The sequence below is a fragment of the Temnothorax longispinosus genome, unplaced genomic scaffold (genome assembly GCF_030848805.1).
Source record: "Temnothorax longispinosus isolate EJ_2023e unplaced genomic scaffold, Tlon_JGU_v1 HiC_scaffold_138, whole genome shotgun sequence".
Classification (NCBI taxonomy): domain Eukaryota; kingdom Metazoa; phylum Arthropoda; class Insecta; order Hymenoptera; family Formicidae; genus Temnothorax; species Temnothorax longispinosus.
In genome coordinates this window covers 6455-14859 of record NW_027269903.1, presented here as the reverse complement: position 1 = coordinate 14859, position 8405 = coordinate 6455, and the positions used below count along the sequence as shown (strand labels likewise).

Below are 8405 nucleotides of genomic sequence, written 5' to 3'. Positions count from 1 at the left end.
CATCCATGAAGCTCCATGAGGAGACCATAAAAAAATAGAGTTTTGTCAAAAGTTTTCTCCTTTTTACCTTTTTACGCGTTAACGCCCTTTGTTATTATTATTACAGAATCCTTAATAGCTTAATCAGTTTGCTTTGCCTTAAAACTTCGCATTTTTATAATCCTAATAACTTTTTCATTTTTATATTTTTACTGAGTAGGTAAATTTTCTTTTATAATTTTTTTTACTTTTTCTTAATTTTCTCTTTCCGGGTTTTTCTCATTCCGTATTTTGAAATGGATAAATTTAGGTTGATACATTGGAATGCACATTCTTTGTTACAGCGTTTTCAAGAACTGGAAAGGCAGAGTACATTATTCGATTGCGCAGCAATTCGGAAACATGGCTTAAACCACAATTCAATTTCATGTTGAGAGGGTTCGATACGGTGAGACGGGATAGGGTTATAGGTAGAGGCGGAGGGGTGGCTATTCTAGTTAGTCATGCCCTTAAATACAGAGAGATTTCTGTACTGGAGGACTGTGCAGGTAAAATAGAAGCATGTGCAATTGAGATTTTTTTCTCCGATTTTAATCTTATTATTATATCTTGCTATAAACCCCCTCAGAGTGGTCAAATTTCTGAAAACGAGTGGGTAAGATTTTTTACTCAATTTGATAACAATAATGGATCTAATAGATGTATGTTCGTAGGTGATTTCAACTCTCACAGCCCGGCGTGGGGGTCTTCGTTCCTCTGTCAATCGGGTAGGCTACTGTCGTCGGCAATCGAGGATACTGAACTCGTTCTAGTAAGTGACGGTGCCCCGTCCTTCTTGGGCAACGCTTCGTGCGGCCCTTCAACCATCGATTTGGCGTTCTGTCATGCTTCCATCGCTCCTAGACTGAGATGTCAGACTTTGGATGATGCCTGGGATCGGATCATTATCCGGTTTTGATTACGTCGTCAATGAACAGAGGCCCCTCCTCTTTTCCACGTAAGCGAACCAAATTATACAATAAGCACACAGATTGGAATCGGTTTAGCTCTATTATGGACAAAGATCTTAGAATCTTGATGTTGTCGGATCAGCTCAACCCCACGGTCTTGTATTCTTCGTTCTTAGCAATTGTGGAAAAGGCAGTGAGGGAGGCTACCCCGAGGAATCCTCGGAACCCCCCTCCCTCTCCTCCTCATCCTCCGTGTATTTGGTGGAATGAGGAATGCGATGCATTGATAGCGGAAAGAAAGTTAAAACTACAGATTTTTATGGAAACGGGTAGAGCTGTAGATTATGAGGCCTACAGATATCAGTGTGGGGTAACAAAGAAAGGTTTAAGGAGGATTAAACTTGAGGCTTTTAAGGAATTCGCAGAATCCCTTAAAAGAGATACGAATCCCAAAATAGTTTGGGACACCATGAGGAGATTTGATTCGAGATGGAATAGGACTGAGACAGGTAGAGCAGTTCCTGCTGAGAAAATTGACAGTGTCCGTAACCAAATTGACGAACTTTTCCCCCCGTGGGCTCCCACTCCTCGACCAGACGAATCCTTGAGTTCACCGGGAACGGATCCTTTCCTGGACTTGCCCTTTCTGCCTGAGGAACTTGATTGGGCTTTGGAATCGGTAAATTTAGGTTCTAGCCCTGGACTGGATGGAATCGATTATAGAATTATTAAGAAATTTTCCCCGTTGGGTAAAGCTTTTCTCTTAAAAATTTACAATCTCCTCTACAAGGAGGGCAGTTTTCCGGAAGAATGGAGAGACTACTTGGTTTTCTTTATTCCAAAACAAGGATCTAATAATAAAAATCCGACCTATATCACTCTCATCATGTTTATGTAAAGTCATGGAAAGATTAGTGACGAATAGACTTTTTTGGTGGTTAGAAGTGAATAAACTTATCCCGGATTCGCAATATGGGTTTAGAAGACAGAGAAGTTGTCTTGACAACTTAACAATCTTATACACGGATATTCTGATAGGATTGAAGAGAGAAGGGCTATTCCAGCTGCGTTTTTAGATGTAAAATCAGCTTATGACTCCGTCCTTCCGGATGTTCTCATTGATAAGTTAGCTACTCTAGGCCTCCTCCCACAGAGCAAAACATTTATTTATAATTTGATCTCTTTTAGAAGGGTTTCATGTAGCTTTCATGAGTTGGATGAAAAAAGGTTCGCTTATCGGGGTCTTCCGCAGGGTAGTGTAATGAGCCCGATACTGTACACAATACATGTTACCGAAATAGATAACATGAATCACGGTGATGTGCATATGCTTCAGTATGCAGATGATATTTGTCTCTACTCAACTTCCCCGTCGCTGGCTACTGGAATAAAGAATTTAGAGCAGGCCATTAAACGTATTGAGGAAAAGTTAAAGGAAATTGGGTTGGTATTATCTCCATTAAAGACACAGTTTTGTATTTTTAATAAGACTAGAATGAAAATGAACACCCCTTTGAACGTTTCTGGTATTGTAATTCACCCATCTGATGTGGCACTTTTTCTAGGAGTCTCCTTTCATAAAAATCTAAATTGGAAGTTTCATATGTTGAAGCTAGAAAAGAGATGTGCAAACTCAATCAGAACTCTCAAATGCTTAGGTAGGAAGTGGTGGGGCTCTGACCCATATGTCCTTAGAAAGGTGTATAGGGCGTTAATCCGCTCTAGACTTGAGTATGCAGGATTCCTTATGAATTCTGTCTCCAGGGACCTGTCTACGAAGGTGGACAAAATTCAGATGAGAGCAATCAGATTAGTTATGGGTTACAGATGTTCAACTCCCCTTAACGTTATGCTTGCAGAACTTCGCGAACCCTCCCTCTATTTTAGATTCAAATATCTGGCATTGGGTTTTCTTTTTAGAGTTTGGTCCAGCGCATCGCATCCCCTGAAGGAAAAACTAACACACTTAAGCAACAGCAGACCTATTGTGCATGGTAGACGCATGAGCGACCCCTTTTTAGAGGCTCTCTCCTCTTTCAGGAGTATATGGAATATATCCCTCAGAGGGAACATCCGATTTGCTACCCTGAGAATTTTGAAGCTCTGTTCGCCCATCTAGAGGTGGACAAGGTCTCCGGTGATTTAATTAAAAAAGATTCTGCTCCCGCGGCTAAATTTAATGAGATTTTTGGCCAGGTCTTGCTCTCGAATCAAGCTATTTTCACAGATGGATCTACTAATATGAAGGAGGTAAATTCCTCTGGCTTCTCGGTTGTTTCGCAGTCTGGCGAGGTATTATTCAGTGCATCCTCCTTTGGCTTCCTTTCCTCCTTTACGGTGGAATCAATGGCTATCCTAAAAGCCCTTCAGATCTGTGAGGAACATGAATGGTCTGAAGCCTTTATTTTCTCGGACTCACTCTCTAACTTACTGGCTATCTCTTCTTGCTTTAAGCCTTCCCAGACCTCATTCTTGATCTTAGAAATAAGAAACCTTCTGGTTAAATTTGCAAAGAAGAACTGGAATATCAATCTTGTTTGGATCCCCTCGCATGTGGGCATTAAAGGGAATGAACTAGCAGATAGGGCCGCCAAGGCAGCGTGCAATGGCCCACGTGGAGATTTCAAAGAAATTCCTCATAGAGAGTTAAAGCGTTTATGGAAAAATGAAACTATCAAAGAATCAATAGAATGGTGTTTTGAGGAAAGGATCTTCAGAGGGTCTAGGTTCTTTTCATTCTTCTATGATCAGAGTAACGTTGACTTTAAAAGTGCATGGTTTGATGAATTTATTATTAAGAGAAGGGCATTTACTTCTATTAATCGTTTGAGATGTGGACACTCGTCCCTTCATGATAGTTTGTTTAGATTCCTCATGGTGGATTCCCCGGACTGCCCATATTGCGGAGAGTTGGAGACTCCAGAACACGTTTTCTGGACTTGCTTCAAATATGACGATCAACGTGAAACCTTGATAAAGGCTTTGTCTAGACTGTTCGGTCATGGCCCCTACTCGTTGGAGTTTTTACTTCAGCTCCCTGTACCGGAAGTGGCATTCATTCTGGAAAAATTTATATGTTCATTGCCGATCTTTATATGATTAAGGACCCTCTTATTAGAATTTAACAGATAATTACACCTAAAGATGTTTGAAGGAATTGTACGAATAGACGCAATCGAGGTGTGCTCTGCCTAAACTTTAAGGCAATATTGGTTAATTTAGTTAGCGTTCAACTGATTACCATTGTTATCTGGGCGTAATTTTATTAGATTTGTAAGTTTAAGTTTTAGCCTTAATTTTAAAGTGCAACACGATAGGAAACCTCATATTTATTTATTTGTTGTGCGTTTTTTTTTGTGTTTTTTATTTTTAATTTTTCATATAAGATTTGAAAGGCGAGTCGAGTTATAAGGTTTATAAGGTTTATGTTGGGTTTCAAGGAGGATCTTCCTCCTAATACTTATAGGGCTTTGCGCGCGGCTGCGTGGGTGTCATAACGACACTCCCTCTCGAGATAGCTATTTTGAATAGGCCTGTAGCTTTAAATGAATGTATATTAGGACTGGAGCACCTCTATTGAGGTGTGCGTGTGATACGACCTTAATATAAATATCCAACACATAATCTGTGATTCAACCCATGTAAACAGGCCATATGGGTTTCTCCCATGGTCATATTTCTTATATTTCAATAAAAAAAAAAAAGTTAACCTATCTCGATCGATCGAGAGACACGGTAGTACGCGCGGAGCGAGACCGACCGTGTGACTCTTTATTACGCGTCGCGAGGTAAGGTGCGACAACGCGCGCATACGCGCGTACGCGAAACGGCAGTAACACCGTAATCGTGCCGGCGATATACTGAATTGAATTGCTTCGTGCTTATCTGGAGATTTCGTATCCCTACATTTGGTGCGTTCAGCCGATACTCCGCTAGCCTAGCAATCGTGAGCAGTCGCTCGTTTTCGCTCGTTTCCTCTCCTTTGACCCAATGGATTAAAAGGAGAGGAAACGAGCGACTGCTCACGATTGCTAGGCTAGCGGAGTATTCGGCTGAACGCACCCATCGTGTTACCATCGCTGCCGGAAAAGAAGGTTCTCTACGCTTGGCAGAAAGTGACGACTGACACGTTCGATCCCGACTTCGTTGATCGCAGAAGAGCTGAACTCGAGGTACGTTTCCGATTTGCAATTATAAAAGTATCGTGCGATGAATGTTGTACCCAATTATAACCTCAAATGAAGTTGTGCACGTTGCTGAAAGATATATATATATCTTGATATATAGGCTACGGTCAACGTGATACAAATGCTCTGGAGCGTTCTTCTTCTCCTTTTTTCTTCATTGAAAGAAAAGAGAAGAGGAATGCTTCGAAGCATTTGTAGTGTCACGTTGACCGTAGCCATAATATCATATTAATACATTATTTTATTTTTATATAGGTCAAGGATTGCCATTTAAAGCTGGTACGTTTGATGGGGCTGTCAGTATTTCTGCGCTTGTGGTTGTGCTATGCAAGCAAAACTTTGCACAATCCTACAAAACGTTTATATCGTTTCTTATAAACGTTGTATGCATGTCTGTCAAGAAGCGCAAGAGCAGTGTTACAATTCTATCCAGAGAACGGTGAACAGGTTGTTGATATATATATATATCTTGATATATAGGCTACGGTCAACGTGATACAAATGCTCTGGAGCGTTCTTCTTCTCCTTCTTTCTTCATTGAAAGAAAAGAGAAGAGGAATGCTTCGAAGCATTTGTAGTGTCACGTTGACCGTAGCCATAATATCATATTAATACATTATTTTATTTTTAGACGTAGCTGTTGATGAAAGAGAATTAGATGGTGACTTAATTTTGGGAGATATAGGTCAAGGATTGCCATTTAAAGCTGGTATTATTGGAACCACGAGAGTCGCGTGGCAAACGGGAAAAGAAAACCGAGGACAGTAAACCAAGCAGCGGAAAAATATCCCTATTCGACTTTCTCGAGGATAAATTACCTGTACAACCTGAGAGCGTCGAAACAACTAATTTGTCTCAAAACAGCTACATACAAATTAATAAAAGTAATCAAGATCGTTTTGAATCAAGAGGATTTGATAATATATATATATATATATATATATATATATATATATATATATATATTATATAGAGACATTATTATATATAGAGATTATATAGAGACATTATATAGAGATTATATAGAGACAAAGATTATAAGAGATACAAATTTTTATTAATTATATAGAGACATTATTATATATAGATATTATACAGAGACATTATATAGAGACATTATATAGAGATTATATAGAGACAAAGATTAAATCCTGTTGCTCTCAACGTCTGCCTCTGCCTCGTCTACCCCAATGGTAATTGGGTGATGACAATTTATATAAGAAGGCCATGAACCTTTCTTCTTGGCGTCGTATCCCCGCGGCTCTGCCTCTTGGTCTGCGAACTGTAAAATAATAAAATTGTATAAGAAATTTTATGAATTAAATACATATAATATGAATTAAATTTTTTATATATTGTAATTATGTGAAATTATGTGAAATATATATTGAAAAGACAGTACTTACCATTTGTACTTTCGCGATTTCTCTCACAATCAGTATGAAACGGTGGTTTCGTTGGTTCCTGCCTCTTTTCAGAGGACAATACGGCCAGTATTTGCCACTGTTGTTATACAAAGTCTGGAATGAAATCGGCGACGATGGCGGGTAAAGTGTTTAAAAGCGTGGAATACCCTTATAGGGTAGAGAGCCTTTCAGACTATATTTGAAAACTTCACTCTGGCCTAGTTTATATTGATCACTTGATACGCGTATTAAATAGTAAATAACTAGTAAATTAGTTTGATTATTGGTTTGATACGCGTATCAAGAGATCGGTGTAAACTAGGTCATTCGAATACACACCAGCGTCGTTCTGGAGCCTTATTCTCGAATCGTTTTCATGAAACTCGCATGCGAAATTCAATGTTTTTCAAATAGAAAGTCGCACACGAAAATCATTAGAGCAGGCTCGAGAATACGGTCCCTGTCCTTGTTCAATTTTTAGTAACAAGATAAAGCGATGCGGTGTGCACTCGAATATAGTTTTTGAATGCAGCCCTAAAGGCTCTATCTATACACGCCGATAACGTCGCCGCCGATCATGTCACCATCGATCACGTTGCTGTCGATCACGTCGCCTATCACGTCGTCGTTGATTACATTATTCGTGGTTGTTGCGTTCCGCGTACGCGTTACCGGTTCCTACGCTTTGTTGACAAATACATTGTGGGATTAATAGCAGAGAAGAATTCTCTCTGTTGTTATTATTAATAGTATTTCGTCGTTGTTCGTGGCTCATAAGCTATTTCGCAAATAGCTTACAATCTCATCATATCTGTGAGTGAAGGTTATATTGTCGATATATTGCGATATCTCTGAGACAATATCTTCATTATACAAGTATGTGTAGAGAAAGGACATTTTGGATTGAATTTGATGATGGAAAAATTATAGAAAATAAACGATGGCCTACAGGTGCTAAAGGTATTTATATATTATTTTTGGAAAAAGTTGGTAAGAAATAATTTATACAAGCAACGTAATATACATGCATATTTTACATAAAAGCAATGTCCGGCAATGTGTATATATATATATTTACAACTTCAGACACATTTCTTTATAAAGTGTAATTTTTTTCTGTTAAGATTAAGATGCGTAACACTACAAAAAGGCGTGATATCCGTACAAAATTACCTTTTTCAAAAAAAAGGTAAAAAAATGCGCCAAGTACACGCATAGTAGTACATATGTATTATGTTGTTACCTCGAAAAAAACAAAGTGGTAGTATTATACCTCGAAATAACACTCTGTACATACTGTTTATACAATGCGTAATACTACAAAAAGGCGTGATATCAGTACAAAATTACCTTTTTTAAAAAAAAGGTAAAGAAAGGCGCCAAGTACACGCATAGTAGTGTATATGTTGTTACCTCGAAAAAAAAAAAACAGTGGTAGTATTATACCTTAAAAAAATCTAAGTAACAAGTGGTAGACGAAATCTTTGTATCTTGAAAAATCTCGAAAAAACCTAAACAGTAGTATCTTCACCTCGAAAAAAAAAACAAAGTAGTAGTATTATACCTCGAAAAAACCTAAGTAACAAGTAGTGGACGTAATCTTTGTATCTCCAAAAATCTCGAAAAAACCTAAACAGTAGTATCTTCACCTCGAAAAAAAAAACAAAGTAGTAGTATTATACCTCGAAAAAACCTAAGTAACAAGTAGTGGACGTAATCTTTGTATCTCCAAAAATCTCGAAAAAACCTAAGCAGTATTATTTTTATTTCCACAAAATTATTACTCAAGTGATACACATCACACAAATTACGTTACCTTATCAAAAATGAGTCGCGCTTCAAGTGATCTATTATTACAATTACAAAAAAGAAATGATATCTCT

At 38.3% G+C, this 8405-nt stretch overlaps 2 long non-coding RNA genes across 2 annotated transcripts; both read left to right on the top strand.

Annotated features, from left to right (window-relative positions):
* Positions 1 to 4623: 4623 nt before the first annotated feature.
* LOC139823568 (uncharacterized) lies at positions 4624 to 6517 on the top strand. Its single transcript, XR_011734819.1, has 3 exons — positions 4624 to 5101; positions 5372 to 5563; positions 5748 to 6517. It is a non-coding gene; the product is annotated as an uncharacterized lncRNA (long non-coding RNA).
* A 136-nt stretch (positions 6518 to 6653) lies between these two features.
* LOC139823567 (uncharacterized) lies at positions 6654 to 8071 on the top strand. The gene is made up of 2 exons (XR_011734818.1): positions 6654 to 7482; positions 7647 to 8071. It is a non-coding gene; the product is annotated as an uncharacterized lncRNA (long non-coding RNA).
* Positions 8072 to 8405: the final 334 nt, after the last annotated feature.